Source organism: Bos javanicus, chromosome 14 (assembly GCF_032452875.1).
Source record: "Bos javanicus breed banteng chromosome 14, ARS-OSU_banteng_1.0, whole genome shotgun sequence".
In the NCBI taxonomy this organism is placed as follows: Eukaryota; Metazoa; Chordata; class Mammalia; order Artiodactyla; family Bovidae; genus Bos; species Bos javanicus.
Window position 1 is genome coordinate 45,019,407 of NC_083881.1, and position 16,983 is coordinate 45,036,389.

Consider the following 16,983-nt stretch of genomic DNA (forward strand, 5'->3'; position numbering starts at 1 on the left):
GTTATAATGTTGTATATATGTTTTGTTTGCTGTTTAGTCACCAAGTCACATCTGACTCTTTCGCCACCCCATGGACTGTAGCCTGCAAGGCTCCTCTGTCCATGGGATTTCCCAGGCAAGAATACTGGAGTGGGTCACTATTTTTTCCCTTGAGGGATCTTTCCAACCCAGGGATTGAACCCATGTCTCCTGATCAAACACAAGTTTTCTGCATTGCAGGCAGATTCTTTATGCCTGAGCCACCAGGGGAGTCCTTGTATATATATACATGCATTTAATTAATATTATTAACATGATGATATTATACTTATTAAATTTTTTTAAAGCATACATTTTCACATACTTTATTTATGACAAATAATTATATTGATATCTTTTATGAAATTTATTTGTTTTCTTTGTGTATTTATGGCATTTTAGTATATTAAAAGTATAAAGTATTCTCATAATAAATTATAAATTCATATATATATATTCTATATAAAATATTTCCTACTGTATCTTTAAATAATTTTCCCTTGGATTCTGCTTTGTCTAATACAAATATTTCAGTTCTTTGTTTTTCTTCTTGTTTTTAATGTAGCCTTGATGATTCATTGATTTTTAAATTTCCTGTGTTGTTTTGGCTTTAGGTGTGTATATTTCTGTTTTTCAAACAGCATCCTGCAATGGTATTATCATTCATTGTTTTCATTGACACATACATAGACTTGATGTTTTAATAGGCAAGATTCATACATTTACATTTATTGTCATAACTGACAAGATTTTTCTTGTCTCTCTCATTTTGTTTTATGTTCTATAATATTTGCAATCCCCTGCTTTCCTTTTCTTTTTCTTGTTTTTCTTTGTTTATTTGTTTTTAACCTCAGCTTTTTCCTCAAGTGGTTTAGAGGGTAAATAACTCATTTTTATTACCTTTAAATGAAAATTTCATTATCTTTAAATGAAAATGCCTATTTTATGTTAATGACTTAGCTAAAGAGTGAATATTACTTGTTTTCTCTTAATAAGATTGGGAATAAACTTTTTTATAGTCCTAATTTTTGTTCATTGAGCATTTTATTTTATATATTTTATTGTATGAGTAAATTATAACATTTTCATTAAGCTACTTATACATTATCTTTGATGATAGTTTCAATGATGACTTCCATTTTTTTAGTGCCTTGACTTCTCTTTTTTTACATTCTTCACTTTGATTAATGTTTTAGTTTCCCAGGAGGGGTAAGTGAGTTGTACACTTGCTGAGGAGTTTTGCACATGAAGATGTCCTTTACATCTGCAACTTGACTGGACACAGAATTCTTGGATAACAAAATTTTCACTTTGGATAATGCTTATATTTAGATAGAGCTGTTGCAAACACTTGCCATATATTGACTCATTGAATTCTTCTCTACGAAAGCTCTAAACATTATCTCCATTCTGAAGATGGTATAACTGAAAGACAGAAAGCTTAAATTGCTGAAGGTGAGACAACTGGTAAGTAGAGTCAAGATTTGAACCTAGACAATTTTTGTTTCATAACCTATACTCATAACCACTATAGCAAATGGTTCAGTAGATAGTCAATTGGAGATTATTTTGTCTTAGGTATTTATAGATGTTAATTCATTGTCTCTAGGCTTTTAGAGAAGATAACCTCTGAGAAGTCATACTTTTCTTCACTGGAAGACAAGTTGTATTTTTTTCTTCACTTTGCCTGGATGCGGTATCAAACTATTAGTCTCTATGCTTGTATTTTTAAGCAACTTTTCTGTATGTTCAGACTTACTTCATCTCTGTAAAGCTTTCTTCTAGCATTTCATTCATTTTGTTGTTTCTTTAGTATTGTCTCCTTTTCAGATCCCTATGTATGTAAATGGTATATCCACTGGTACTTGACTTACACATTTATTTAACAAACATTTATTGATGATTTACCATGTGTCAGATACTATGAATACAATGATGATGAAAATATAGCCTTATTAGTCTTATAGTCTAATTAGAGTGAGGCGGTTTAAAAAAAAATAAACACTATTATAATTTTAAATGTCATTTAATTTGAAATCTGAAGGATAAATAGACTTTTCCAGTTTAACGAGTGAAAGGGTATATCAGGCAGAGGGAGCAGAATGAAAAAGGGTTCAAGCAGGGTACATTTAATGAGCTCCAGGGTCTGCTGAAGGTCAGTGAACAATGGGAAGATTATTGTAACCTAAGGTGATCCATGGGGAAACAGTGGAAACAGTGTCAGACTTAATGTTTTTGGGCTCCAAAATCACTGCAGATGGTGACTGCAGCCATGAAATTAAAAGACACTTACTCCTTGGAAGGAAAGTTATGACCAACCTAGATAGCATATTCAAAAGCAGAGATATTACTTTGCCAACAAAAGTCCATCTAGTCAAGGCTATGGTTTTCCCAGTGGTCATGTATGGATGTGAGAGTTGGACTGTGAAGAAAGCTGAGCGCTGAAGAATTGATGCTTTTGAAGTGTGGTGTTGGAGAAGACTCTTGAGAGTCCCTTGGACTGCAAGGAGATCCAACCAGTCCATTCTAAAGAAGATCAGCCCTGGGAGTTCTTTGTAAGGAATGATGCTAAAGCTGAAACTCCAGTACTTTGACCACCTCATGTGAAGAGTTGACTCATTGGAAAAGACTCTGATGCTGGGAGGGTTTGGGGGGCAGGAGGAAAAGGGGATGACAGAGGATGAGATGGCTGGATGGTATCACCGACTCGACGGATGTGAGTTTGAGTGAACTCCGGGAGATGGTGATGGACAGGGAGGCCTGGTGTGCTGCGATTCATGGGGTCTCAAAGAATCAGACAAGACTGAGTGACTGAACTGAACTGAAGGTGATCCATATAGTTAGGAACTTGATAATATAGGTCTGCACAGTATATGTTAATCTTTGGTTTTTTAACAAAAGGAAGCCATTAAAAGTTTTAAAGTAGTAAAATCATATGATCTCATCCAACTAGAGAGCTGACTAAATGAAGCTAAATGGGTATGTAGGGAGACCAGTAGGTGGACATTACAATTGTCCAGCTAAAAGATGACAGCTTAGACTAGAATCTTGCTTGGAGAGAGGGAGAAAAGAATAAGTTTCACAAACAATTACAAAGTAAATGCTTTATGTTTATAAATTTTAGTAGAAGTGACAGAAACCAACCTAAACTGTCATGACAAGCCTAATTATACAACTACAGGAATGTCTCCAAGGAAATGAAGGCACATAGCTGACTTAGGGCCTGGAACCAAGAAATGACTTACTTTTATTTCTCATCTCTGTTTCTAAAATTTCTCTGCCATCCCCTCTATCTGTGCATACTGACTTAATCTGTTCTATACTTCTGATGGACAATGGTCATAGCACATCACTCACATTTCTACATCTCTTCCAGTCAGAAGTAAGCATGCAACTGAATTTTTAATTCTTTAGTTTCAATTCTAATTTTTCAAGAGCATAATCCAGGTTGTCCAAGTTGGGTCTTTTCAATTGGATTCAGGGGGGAGTTTTATGATAAAAATAAGATTCTGAGGAACTACCACATTGGATGGGGCTAGGGTTAGGGTTAGGAGTATACATGAGAAAGTTCCTGTCTAGTAATTTTTATTTTCTCATGAAGAAATAGATGAGGTAGATTGCTGAGAGTAAGAGAAGGTGGAAGAGTCAAAGATTCGAGGAGACAGTTAAGGTTTTAAATTGCAATTGCAGAAAGAGAGAAACTGAGTACTAGAGAGAATTAGTACGACCTTAGGTAGCAGCTGGGATTATCAGCCTTCCGTTTATCCTGGTACTAAGCTTTCCAGGTGGTGCAATGCTAAAGAATCTGCCTATGTGGATTGTGCCAGTGCAGGAGGCACAAGAAACATGGGTTGTATCCCTGGGTCAGGAAGACCCACTGTAGAAGGAAATGGCAACCCATTCCAGTATTCTTGGCTGGAGAATCCCATGGACAGAGGAGCCTGGCAGGCTACAGTCCATGGGGTTGCAAAGAATCAGACAGTCAACCAACTGACAGAGGCACAATGAGTTTAGGTGTTAGATGACACAGTGATGAACCATGCATGTTAAAGATGAGATGTGTGAAGAGAAGACTTACGGTTGGAGAGAAACTAAAAAGACCAGCATATACGAAGACCCTGAGACAGGTGGTGGGTTTGAAGTATTATGAGAAGTTTAGCAGCTGGGGTTACAAGCTGACTTTTCCTCCACTTATCACTCATCTCAGTGTCTCTAATGATCAACCCAATATCTACTCGTAGTAGATGCTCAATAAACACTTTTTGCATGAATCTAGCCTTATTTGTGTTTTATCTAGCAACTTTCCTTCAAATTTTCTGTCCTCTAGATGGCACCCTTCCATAGTTTACAGGTGATGAAGTTTTCATCCTTTTTTAAATTGGAAAAATTAAAATATTCTGGACCTCAATGTCCTCATCTGTAATATATAGGTGTAGTAATAACAGCTACTTCACAGGTGGTTATGAGGTTTCAATCTAGAAAAATATGTAAAACATTCACCTTTTAACTTAGTAGTCAATCAATACATTTTATCCAATATAATTATTAATATTATTGCTGTTTTGGATATTATTTCAGCCTATGAGATTACCTATGTTCATGTTATTGTCTTGGTCAGAAATCCTTCAGTTTGTACTTGACATTTGTAATTAGGAGGACACCAAAGAGGGATTGGGGGCAGGAGGAGAAGGGGACAACAGAGGATGAGATGGCTGGATGGCATCACTGACTCGATGGACGTGAGTCTGAGTGAACTCCAGGAGTTGGTGATGGACAGGGAAGCCTGGCATGCTGCGATTCATGGGGTTGCAAAGAGTCGGACACGACTGAGCGACTGAACTGAACTGAAACATCCTTTTCCCATTTAATTGTATCCCAAGCTCCCCTTTGAGACACTAGCCTTTCCCAATTCTGAGTCCATGTGTTCTGCGTGGGATGTCTACTCCCAGTTATAGAGCAGCAACTCTGGAGGCTTATGTCAATACTTGTATTTCATCTCGCTGATCATAGGGATTGTGGAAGTCCAACTAGAGCTAATGATATGGCCAATCATTTGGGGCTTTTGTCTCTTCTCTGGGAAAACTACTAGAGACCATCATTTTTTACAATACTATGAGGTGAGGTCCTGAAGTCTGGATCTATGGAAACCATTGTTGCTGTAAGGAGAGCTGAGAGGGCTTTCAAAGGGAGCCTGAGGATCAAGGAAAGCAAAACAAAGAGAGGTTTAAGAATGAAGTTCTGGGTGGTTATTTTTTGAGCTCCTGGATCCATCCTGCCTCAAACTGTTTCTGATACATTTCACTTTTAGTCTAAACTAGCTTAAGGTAGAATTTTGCCAGTTGAATTTTACAATCTTAACTTATACATGATTTTCACTGAGGAAGCAATTTTGTCCACATTCTATTAAATATATATTGACAGAAATAGAATGATTATTTCAATAATTTTACCTAGAAATTCCACTAGTGTAATAATGGATGATGCTGTGCCATTAGGCAGGACATATATTCCTTTTTTTTTTTTTTTTTGGTATAAATCGAACTCCAGGATAATAAGATCTTTTGGAAATTAGTGACTCTTAATAGTTATGCTGTGGTTCTTATGGGTGATCACTGGGTAAATGATATCTCTGCATATGAATTAGTTCTTTTTTTTTTTCCTATGGCTTGTTTCACTTCTTAACGTAAAACAGGAACATTACCAAGATCTATTATTATCCACTTAATCTGAGATCAACATTTTGCTATGAATATTTATTATTTAGGGCTTCCCTGGAGGCTCAGATGGTAAAGAATCCACGTGCAATGTGGGAGACCTGGGTTTGATCCCTGGGTTGGGAAGATCCCTTGGAGGAGGGCATGGCAACCCACTCCTGTATTCTTGCCTGGAGAATCCCCATGGACAGAGGAGCCTGGCGGGCTACAGTCCATGGAATCGCAGAGTCAGACACGACTGAGCAACTAAGCACACACATGGCACATTTATTATTTAATTTCTACCTTTCCATTGTATTCAAATTTTGAGAGACCATGGTTTTTATTACTCGCAGAAGTAATATTTGAAGTGGAAGGAATTTTGGAATCAGACAGAACGGGATTCCAATCTCAGCTCAGCTACTTGCTAGCTCAGTGAACGCAGATCAGTTATTTAACTAAAACTTAATTGATTTTTTTTTTCCAAATTGGAACACTTAGAAATTCCCAGAGAGAAAAGTGTAGTGAGGAATACTGAGGTAGAATATGTAAAACTCTTAGTGCATATTAAGATATCTAATAGCTTATAACAAGTATTATTTTCCTTTTCCCAATTAGTACATTTAGCTTTATCTTCTAATATTTTAGTGAGAAGCTATGCAGATGTATTATTCTTTGATTTAAAATATTGAATGTTTTTCTTTACTTCCTTCTACATGCTCAATGAGAAAGAGTCTATTTAGATTAGACCTTGTTCAAGGTTAATTTGATGTCATGTATATGAATTACTTGAAGTGACATAATCTATGGATAATGATAGGAATATCTGTATCTCAGCATATTATACATTTAGAATCATCAAGAGCTTGAAAAGCCATTAAACCATTCTCCTATCATAATGTCTATATATCAGGTTTTATATATATATATATATATATATATATATATATATATATATATATTCTTTCAGTTCCATTGCAGAAGCCCAGAGGACCCCATGCCCAAAGGGCGGTGGCCAAGAGGAGTTACCCCACATCTGAGGTCAGGGGCAGCGGCCGAGAGTAACAGACTGCAACCGCACAGGAACTGCCAAGAGGAGCTACCCCGCATCTGAGGTCAGGGGCAGCGACGAGATTGCATCCGAGGCCAGGGGCGGCGGCCGGGAGGAGCAACCCCACATCCAAGGAGTGGTGGCTGCACGGGCCCAGGAAGGCCCAGAGGAGCTATCCCGCATTAAAGGTCAGGAAGGGCGGTGGTGAGGAGATACCCCTCGTCAAAGGTAAGGAGCAATGGCTGCGCTTTGCTGGAGCAGCTGTGAAGAGATACCCCACGCCCAAGGTAAGAGAAACCCAAGTAAGACGGTAGGTGTTGCAAGAGGACATCAGAGGGCAAACACACTGAAACCATACTCACAGAAAACTAGTCAATCTAATCACACTAGGACCACAGCCTTGTCTAACTCAATGAAACTAAGCCATGCCTGTGGGGCCACCCAAGACGGGCAGGTCATGGTGGAGAGATCTGACAGAATGTGGTCCACTGGAGAAGGGAATGGCAAACCACTTCAGTATTCTTGCCTTGAGAACCCCATGAACAGTATGAAAAGGCAAAATGATAGGATACTGAAAGAGAAACTCCCCAGGTCAGTAGGTGCCCAATATGCTACTGGAGATCAGTGGAGAAATAACTCCAGAAAGAATGAAGGGATGGAGCCAAAGCAAAAACAACACCCAGTTGTGGATGGGACTGGTGATAGAAGCAAGGTCCGACGCTGTAAAGAGCAATATTGCATAGGAACGTGGAATGTCAGGTCCATGAATCAAGGCAAATTGGAAGTGGTCAAACAAGAGATGGCAAGAGTGAATGTCGACATTCTAGGAATCAGCGAACTCAAATGGACTGGAATGGGTGAAGTTAATTCAGATGACCATTATATCTACTACTGTGGGCAAAATCCCTCAGAAGAAATGGAGTAGCCATCATGGTCAACAAAAGAGTCCGAAATGCAGTACTTGGATGCAATCTCAAAAACAACAGAATGATTTCTGTTCATTTCCAAGGCAAACCATTCAATATTACAGTAATCCAAGTCTATGCCCCAACCAGTAATGCTGAAGAAGCTGAAGTTGAACGGTTCTATGAAGACCTACAAGACCTTTTAGAACTAACACCCCAAAAAAGATGTCCTTTTCATTATAGGGGACTGGAATGCAAAAGTAGGAAGTCAAGAAACACCAGGAGTAACAGGCAAATTTGGCCTTGGAATACGGAATGAAGCAGGGCAAAGACTAATAGGGTTTTGCCAAGAAAATGCACGGGTCATAACAAACACCCTCTTCCAACAACACAAGAGAAGACTCTATACATGGACATCACCAGATGGTCAACACCGAAATCAGATTGATTGTATTCTTTGCAGCCAAAGATGGAGAAGCTCTATACAGTCAGCAAAAACAAGACCAGGAGCTGACTGTGGCTCAGACCATGAACTCCTTATTGCCAAATTCAGACTGAAATTGAAGAAAGTAGGGAAAACCACTAGACCATTCAGGTATGACCTAAATCAAACCCCTTATGATTATACAGTGGAAGTGAGAAATAGATTTAAGGGCCTAGATCTGATAGATAGAGTGCCTGATGAACTATGGAATGAGGTTCGTGACATTGTACAGGAGACAGGGATCAAGACCATCCCCATGGAAAAGAAATGCAAAAAAGCAAAATGGCTGTCTAGGGAGACCTTACAAATAGCTGTGAAAAGAAGAGAAGCAAAAAGCAAAGGAGAAAAGGAAAGATATAAACATCTGAATGCAGAGTTCCAAAGAATAGCAAGAAGAGATAAGAGAGCCTTCTTCAGCGATCAATGCAAAGAAATAGAGGAAAACAACAGAATGGGAAAGACTAGAGATCTCTTCAAGAAAATCAGAGATACCAAAGGAACATTTCATGCAAAGATGGGTTCGATAAAGGACAGAAATGGTATGGACCTAACAGAAGCAGAAGATATTAAGAAGAGATGGCAAGAATACACAGAAAAACTGTACAAAAAGATCTTCATGACCCAGATAATCACAATGGTGTGATCACTGACCTAGAGCCAGACATCCTGGAATGTGAAGTCAAGTGGGCCTTAGAAAGCATCACTACGAACAAAGCTAGTGGAGGTGATGGAATTCCAGTTGAGCTATTCCAAATCCTGAAAGATGATGCTGTGAAAGTGCTGCACTCAATATGCCAGCAAATTTGGAAAACTCAGCAGTGGCCACAGGACTGGAAAAGGGCAGTTTTCATTCCAATCCCAAAGAAAGGCAATGCCAAAGAATGCTCAAACTACCGCACAACTGCACTCATCTCACACGCTAGTAAAGTAATGCTCAAAATTCTCCAAGCCAGGCTTCAGCAATATGTGAATTGTGAACTTCCTGATGTTCAAGCTGGTTTTAGAAAAAGCAGAGGAACCAGAAATCAAATTGCCAACATCCGCTGGATCATCGAAAAAGCAAGAAAGTTCCAGAAAAGCATCTATTTCTGCTTTATTGACTATGCCAAAACCTTTGACTTTGTGGATCACAATAAACTGGAAAATTCTGAAAAAGATGGGAATACCAGACCACCTGATCTGCCCCTTGAGAAATTTGTATGCAGGTCAGGAAGCAAGAGTTAGAACTGGACATGGAACAACAGACTGGTTCCAAATAGGAAAAGGAGTATGTTGGGGCTGTATATTGTCACCCTGCTTATTTAACACCCTGCAGAGTATATCATGAGAAATGCTGGACTGGAAGAAACACAAGCTGGAATCAAGATTGCCGGGAGAAATATCAATAACCTCAGATATGCAGATGACACCACCCTTATGGCAGAAAGTGAAGAGGAACTAAAAAGCCTCTTGATGAAAGTGAAAGTGGAGAGTGAAAAAGTTGGCTTAAAGCTCAACATTCAGAAAATGAAGATCATGGCATCCGGTCCCATCACTTCATGGGAAATAGATGGGGAAACAGTGGAAACAGTGTCAGACTTTATTTTCTGGGGCTCCAAAATCACTACAGATGGTGACGGCAGCCATGAAATTAAAAGACGCTTATTCCTTGGAAGGAAAGTTATGACCAATCTAGATAGCATATTCTAAAGCAGAGACATTACTTTGCCAACAAAGGTTCGTCTAGTCAAGGCTATGGTTTTTCCTGTGGTCATGTATGGATGTGAGAGTTGAATTGTGAAGAAGGCTGAGCACCGAAGAATTAATGCTTTTGAACTGTGGTGTTGGAGAAGACTCTTGAGAGTCCCTTGGACTGCAAGGAGATCCAACCAGTCCATTCTGAAGGAGATCAGCCCTGGGATTTCTTTGGAAGGAATGATGCTAAAGCTGAAACTCCAGTACTTTGGCCACCTCATTCGAAGAGTTGATTCATTGGAAAAGACCCTGATGCTGGGAGGGATTGGGGGCAGGAGGAGAAGGGGACGACAGAGGATGAGATGGCTGGATGGCATCACTGACTCGATGGACGTGAGTCTGGTGAACTCCAGGAGTTGGTGATGGACAGGGAGGCCTGGCGTGCTGGGATTCATGGGGTCGCAAAGAGTCGGACACAACTGAACAACTGATCTGATCTGAATTTTTAATTTGTTTCTAAACTTGTATTATTTTATGTTGCTCCCTATGTAACTCATAATAAGGACATTTAAAAAAATATTTGTGCAAACCGTGTCCCATCCATTTAATATGAGCTGAGAGAAAAGTCTCTTCCCCTTAGTTTTATTCTTATTATTGAAGCATTCTCAACATTTCGATCCCAAGTCTGAAGAGTTTTGTTATTTACAGTATTTTTTGTATAAATATCTTGAATAGTTTTCATGAGAAATAAATTTTGCTTTTCTTTAGATTTCAGTTCTAACTTTGACAATCAGAAACTTTTTTATTTTATTGTTTTGGCCTCCCTATGTGGTCTGAGATCTCAGTTCCCTGACCAGAGATTGAAACCCCAGTCCTTGGCCATGACCATGCAGTCTTAACCACTGGACCACCAGGGAATTCCTCAATAATCAAAATCCATTTAAAAATCTCCCAATTGCATACCTTACCCAGTGGTCCGATGGCAATGACCTGTTCATGCAAGGATCCCTCCTTGGTTCCCATTTGGAAAGTGAGATGGAGTAGCCAAGAAGTCCTCTTAAACAGAGGGATTAAACATTTCCAAGTTTGAATCTGAGTTCTGGTATAGTTATACAAGTGACTTTGCTATGCTTTTTTATTGTTCAAGCTAAAGTGCAGGAGGGAGAAATAAGCTCCTGAAAGTTAGTGAAGACAGAAAAATAGAACAAGACTCTATTGCCTGAGATGCTTCTTTAGGTATGATGATAGTTACAATTTACAACCAAGATGCAAGACAGCATGATGATTAGAAGCATGCATACGGAGCTGCCTGGGCTGGAACACAGGCCTACCATTTACTCAGTTGGGAATGGAACCTCCCTGTGTGCTTCTGTGAAATGGAGATAAAAAACAGGACCAGCCTCATGGATTCTTGGGAGGACTGGCAAAGGTAAATAAAATACATGCACCGAGAAAAGTGCCTGGCATGTTGTAAATGCTCAAAAAACTATTGTTGTGTTGTTTATTATTTCTCAGTATTTTAACAATACACCCAAAAGAAACTTCATATCAATAAATTAATTCAAAATATACAGACCAAATGTGGCTTCCCTGGTGGCTTGGTGGCTAAGAATCTGCCTGCAGGGCAGGAGACATGGGAGATGTGGGTTCAGTCCCTGGGTTTAGAAGATCCCCTGGAGGAGGAAATGGCAACCCACTCCAATATTCTTGCCTAGAAAATCCCATGGACAGAGGAGCTTAGCGGGCTACAGTCTATGGGGTTGCAAAAAGAGTTAGACACGACTGAGTGACTAAGCATGAGCATGCTGACTAAATGCAGGTAAATATAATTTTAGAATTCTAGTAAATTTAGTTATATAGAAATTGGTGATATTAATATTATATTGATTCATGTTCATGAAAATGATGATTGTTGTCTAACATATATTTTTACAGAAATCTTTACTTCAGAAATTTCTTCATAAGCACAGAATTAAAGCACTTTGCAAACAGAGCCTAAAGGAAAAAAAGAGACAAAAGCATTTTGACTTCCCATTTATTCTCCTGTAAACTGAATTGTAAGTCCAGCTACAACTATTCCAGTTGTCTTCTTAATTCCTCTTTTATCCAAAAATCTTGAAAGAATCATCTATATTTGAAGTTACAATCTATTACTGCAGTTTTCTTCTTGGCCTCAGGTAACATCATTTCAGCTTCTCTGGTAGCTCAGATGGTAAAGCGTCTGCCTACAATGCGGGAGACACAGGTTAGATCCCTGGGTCAGGAAGATGCCCTGGAGAAAGAAATGGCAACCCACTCCAGTACCATTGCTCCTCTGCAGCTGCTCTTGCAGGAGCCATTGAAAAAGCCAGCGCTACTAAAACCCAACAAATCCTTTTTACTTATTACTGATGGAGGCTTCAAAGCAACCAACAATGTTGGCTTTTCCTTCCTTCTTGAAGCTCTTCTCCTCCCCTGGCTTCCTCTTTCCTATATTTACCCTGTCTCTCTCTGGACTTCTTAATTTTCTCAGATACCTCTTTTCGTGGCAATGTTGTTAATTTTTTATACTCCTTAGGATTTGTATCTTGAACATCTCAATGTTAGACTCTCTCAGATTGCTTTGACCCAAGCCAATAATTTCAGGTTATCACCCAAAGTGTCCCAGTTTATATTTCTCAGTTTATGTCTCAGTTGTTTATATTTCTGTCTCTTAGACACCATGGTGCTCCATAAATATTTTAAGGTCACTGTGACCTCAACTAAAACTCAGTATTTTTCTTTCCACTCCAAAGTTGCTTCCATATTAATTCTTATTTAGACAGATGACTCTACCATCAACATGCTCATCTAAGATAGAAACATTTAAAGCACACTGGATTGTTTCCTGAACACTTTCCAGTATTTCCTATTGGTGCTCAAGACTAGCTAAATCTGTCTTTTAAATTACTTAACTCTATCCTTTCTCTACATCTACAGCCCTAGGTAGTTTTCCTTTGTTTTATCTTTTACTTACAATATTACAATAACCCCTACATTGTAGGGCAAGACAAGACCATAAAGCTAATGAAGAACACTGAATTTTCAGAGAAAAAGAAACTTAAATCAGTAGAACCTTTAATGTAAAGTAGGAATAGGGTGTGGTAAGTTGGTAATTGATCCTTCCACAGAATGAAAATTTCTTAGCTCTTAACTTCTCTGCCAGGAGAAGGCAATGGCACCCCACTCCAGTACTGTTGCCCGGAAAATCCCATGGATGGAGGAGCCTGATAGGCTGCAGTCCATGGGGTCGCTAAGAGTCAGACACGACTGAGCGACTTCACTTTCACTTTTCACTTTCATGCATTGGAGAAGGAAATGGCAACCCACTCCAGTGTTCTTGCCTGGAGAATCCCATGGATGGAGAAGCCTGGTAGGCTGCAGTCCATGGGGTCGCACAGAGTCGGACACAACTGAAGTGACTTAGCAGCAGCAGCAGCAACTTCTCTGCCATTCTGTATCCCTTTCATGGCATTACCACAAACTGCTCTATACTATAATTATTTGTGTATTAGATTCATCTTACATGCTAGTGTTTCAGTTCAGTCGTTCAGTCATGTCTGACTCTTTGCGAACCCATGGACTGCAGCATGCCAGACCTCCCTGTCCATCACTGACTCCTGAAGTCTACCCAAACTCATGTCCATTGAGTCGGTAATGCCATCCACCATCTCATCCTCTGTCATCCCCATCTCTTCCTGCCCTGAATCTTTCCCAACATCAGGGTCTTTTCAAATGAGTCAGCTCTTCACATCAGGTGGCTAAAATACTGGAATTTCAGCTTTAACATCAGTCCTTCCAGTGAAAACCCAGGACCGATTTCCCTTAGGATGGACTGGTTGGATCTCCTTGCGGTCCAAGGGACTCTCAAGAGTCTTCTCCAACACCACAGTTCAAAAGCATCAGTTCTTCTGTGCTCACCCCTCTTTATGGTCCAACTCTCACATGCATACATGACCACTGGAAAAACTATAGCCTTGACTAGACGGACCTTTGTTGGCAAAGTAATGTCTTTGCTTTTGAATATGCTGTCTAGGTTGGTCATAACTTTCCTTCCAAGGAGTGTCTTTTAATTTCACGGCTGCAATCACCATCTGCAGTGATTTTGGAGCCCCAAAAATAAAGTCAGCCACTGTTTCCACTGTTTCCCCATCTATTTGCCATGAAGTGATGGGACTGGACGCCATGATCTTCGTTTTCTGAATGTTGAGCTTTAAGCCAACTTTTTCATTCTCCTATTTCACTTTCATCAGGAGGCTCTTTAGTTCTTCTTCGCTTTCTGCCATAAGGGTGGTGTCATCTGTATATGTGAGGTTATTGATATTTCTCCCGGCAATCTTGATTCCAGCTTGTGCTTCCTCAAACCCATGATGTACTCTGATGGTGTACATTTCTCATGATGTACTCTGCATATAAGTTAAATAAGCAGGGTGACAATATACAGCCTTGACGTACTCCTTTTCCTATTTGGAACCAGTCTGTTGTTCCATGTCCAGTTCTTCCATTTAAGTCTGGATTTTGTGGTAAGGAGTTTATAATCTGAGCCACTGTCAGCTCCTGGTCTTGTTTTTGCTAATGGTATAGAGCTTATCTGCTGCTGCAAGGAATATGATCAGTCTGACTTCGGTATTGACCATTTGGTGATGTCATGCATAGAGTCATCTCTTGTCCTGTTGGAAGAGGGTGTTTGCTATGACCAGTGTGTTCTCTTGGCAAAACTCTGTTAGCCTTCGCCCTGCTTCATTTTGTACTTCAAAGTCAAACTTACCTGTTACTCCAGGTATCTCTGGAGTTCCTACTTTTGAATTCCAGTCCCCTGTGATGAAAAGGACATCTTTTTTTGGCATTAGTTCCAGAGGGCCTTTTAGGTTATCATAGAACCATTCAACTTGAGCTTCTTTAGCATTACTGGTTGGGGGCATAGGCTTGGATTACTGTGATATTGAATGGTTTACCTTGGAAATGAACAGAGATCATTCTGTCATTTTTGAGATTGCACCCAAGGACTGCATTTCGTGTTCTTTTGTTGACTATGAGGGCTGCTCCATTTCTTGCCCACATTAGTAGATATAATGGTTATCTGAATTAAATTCACCCATTCTGGTTCATTTTAGTTCACTGATTCCTAAAATGTTGGTGTTCACTCTTGTCAAGTGGTCAAACAGACCACTTCCAATTTACCTTGATTCATGGACCTAATATTCCAGGTTCCTATGTAATATTGCTAGAGCTTAAACTTTCTAAAATTAAGAGACTTCTCTTATTTTTATCCTTCCCACCCCACCCCACCCCCAAGAAATGCTTGATACAGTTTTGCAATCCAATAGGTATATAATTGAGATGAGCTGTGATTTTTGCCATTAGGTTTCTTGGGAACTATCAGAAACACACATGTCTATTTTATGCTATGCTAAGTCACTTCAGTCATGTCCGACTCTGTGTGACCCCATAGACAGCAGCCCACCAGGCTCCCCTGTCCCTGGGATTCTCCAGGCAAGAACACTGGAGTGGGTTGCCATTTCCTTCTCCAGTGCATGAAAGTGAAAAGTGAAAGTGAAGTTGCTCAGTCATGTCCGACCCTCAGCGATCCCATGGACTGCAGCCCTGCAGGCTCCTCCATCCATGGGATTTTCCAGGGAAGAGTACTGGAGAGGGGTGCCATTGCCTTCTCCGTGTCTATTACTAAACCTGTGCTAAATTGCATGGAATGTCCCCATCTTCTTTCTAATATGCACTAAAAGTCTCTATTTTCAAAGCTTCTCATCAACAGATTATTTATTAAAAAAAAAAAAAACAGTAAGAATAATTATAAACATCTTTAAAGTAGCAATCTCTAGCCTTCTTAGCCCTGAATTATCATCATGTTGAAAGAGGCAAGAGGTGCATTGTCAGGATCACAGATTCTGATCTAGATCTATTTGGGTCGAAACCTTGGCTCCGCCCTCAGAAGCTGTGTGTCCTAAGTAAGGTACTTAAGCCACCTGTGCCTCACTTTCAATATGTGTAAGACAGGTGATAGAATAGTATCTACCTCATAAGGCTGGTGTGAGAATGAAATGAATGAATCTGTATAAAGTGCTTAGAAAAGTATTTGGGACATTGTTAGTGCTCAAGTGGTTTGAGCTATTACACTATTATTATTATTATTATGTGCACTCAGTTGTTTATGTCTGCCCCTCCCTTGAAAGCATGAACTTCTAAATGGTTGATACTGTGTTTTCTTGGTCTTTGTATTTCAAGTGACCAGCACAGTGCCTGACACACAATAAACTCTAAAAGAGAAGAACCTGGAATAAAATCTCTTCTTATCCTAGAGGTGAACTTGAACTTGCTCCGTCTTGGGTATCCACAGAACTTTCTTTTCCTCCATCATCAACCTCATATTAACCCTGCTGGTTTTCATTTATTTTATAATTCAGTCATAATGAATTTTAAAATCCATTCTAACTTCCAGAGATCTCTGGAGACTTGCCTCATCAGTCTGACATAGCATTCATTTACATTCCTTATTTTTTCATTTCCTTGTATGAGGTCTAAGAATTGTTCCAATAAAACACTTTTAAGATTGCATTACACATACTGTGCGCTATTTATTCCTGGCTACATGTTCAAATTAACAAGCAAGAAATTGTGTATGCCCTGATCAACTATTAAAACTGTAACGCTATATCTTTTATAACTGAAAAAAATTAGCCCTGGACTATGCTTTGGTAACCATCTAAACTAATAGTTTAAATGGAAAGTATTTATGCTACTTGATCATTCTCCCGTGATGGCAAGTTCTTCAGTAGCCCCCATGATAAAAAAAAAAAAAAAAAAAGAATCATCTGTCTTTTGCCTGTGCTTTTCCAGAAAGAGAGAACACATTACTCCAAAGTCATCTTGTTCTTTTGGTGGGAAATTATTTCTTATATTGAATATAACCCATTGCTCTAAAAAATAACATAGGTTAAAGCAGATCACCATCTTCCATTGCGGTCTTCAAATATTTGAGAACAGGTATTTTATTTCCTGATATAAATCAACAGACTGTACTGATGGAGTTCAAGAATTTTTAAAATTAAATGCACATAAATATAATTAAATCCTATTATTTTGAAGATCAAGAAATGGAAAAGAAGAGAGGTTGAATAATTTGCC

At 39.2% G+C, this 16,983-nt stretch overlaps 1 long non-coding RNA gene across 1 annotated transcript; it reads left to right on the forward strand.

Moving 5' to 3' along the window:
- The first annotated feature begins 10,583 nt into the window (after positions 1-10,583).
- On the forward strand, positions 10,584-16,527 carry LOC133260587 (uncharacterized). The gene is made up of 3 exons (XR_009740877.1): positions 10,584-11,254; positions 11,761-11,882; positions 16,084-16,527. It is a non-coding gene; the product is annotated as an uncharacterized LOC133260587 (long non-coding RNA).
- The last annotated feature ends 456 nt before the right edge of the window (positions 16,528-16,983 follow it).